General features: G+C 45.7%; 1 non-coding gene across 1 annotated transcript; it reads left to right on the forward strand.

Annotated features, from left to right (window-relative positions):
- Positions 1-107, forward strand: LOC118489863. The gene has a single exon (XR_004887876.1). It is a non-coding gene; the product is annotated as a small nucleolar RNA R71 (small nucleolar RNA).
- Positions 108-438: the final 331 nt, after the last annotated feature.

A 438-nucleotide genomic window follows, 5' to 3' on the forward strand; every position in this document is an offset into this window, starting at 1 on the left:
AGGCCGTGATGCGGACACTTGCGTAATAACTCCTTGAACCTTTCCCAAGTTTCATATAAGGATTCCCCGTCCTCTTGTGAATATGTATTAATTTCAGTCATTAATTTAGCAGTTTTAGCGGGAGGGAAATACTTATATAGAAATTTTTGGGCTAGTTCATCCCAGGTGTTTACCGATCCAGCTGGGAGGGCGTTGAGCCAAGCTTTCGCTCGGTCTTTCAGTGAGAAAGGAAACATACGGAGGCGGATGGCGTCATTCGATGCTCCGTTGATCCGAAAGGTATCACATATTTCTAAGAAATTGGTGATATGTAGATGGGGATCCTCGTCCGCAAGCCCGTGGAAGGTTGCGGAGTTTTGGAGCATTTGTATCAAATGCGGCCGAAGTTCGAAGTTATTAGCTTCGACATTCGGAGCATTGATAGCGGCGCCTAAGTTA

The sequence above is a fragment of the Helianthus annuus genome, chromosome 2 (assembly GCF_002127325.2).
Source record: "Helianthus annuus cultivar XRQ/B chromosome 2, HanXRQr2.0-SUNRISE, whole genome shotgun sequence".
Classification (NCBI taxonomy): Eukaryota; Viridiplantae; Streptophyta; class Magnoliopsida; order Asterales; family Asteraceae; genus Helianthus; species Helianthus annuus.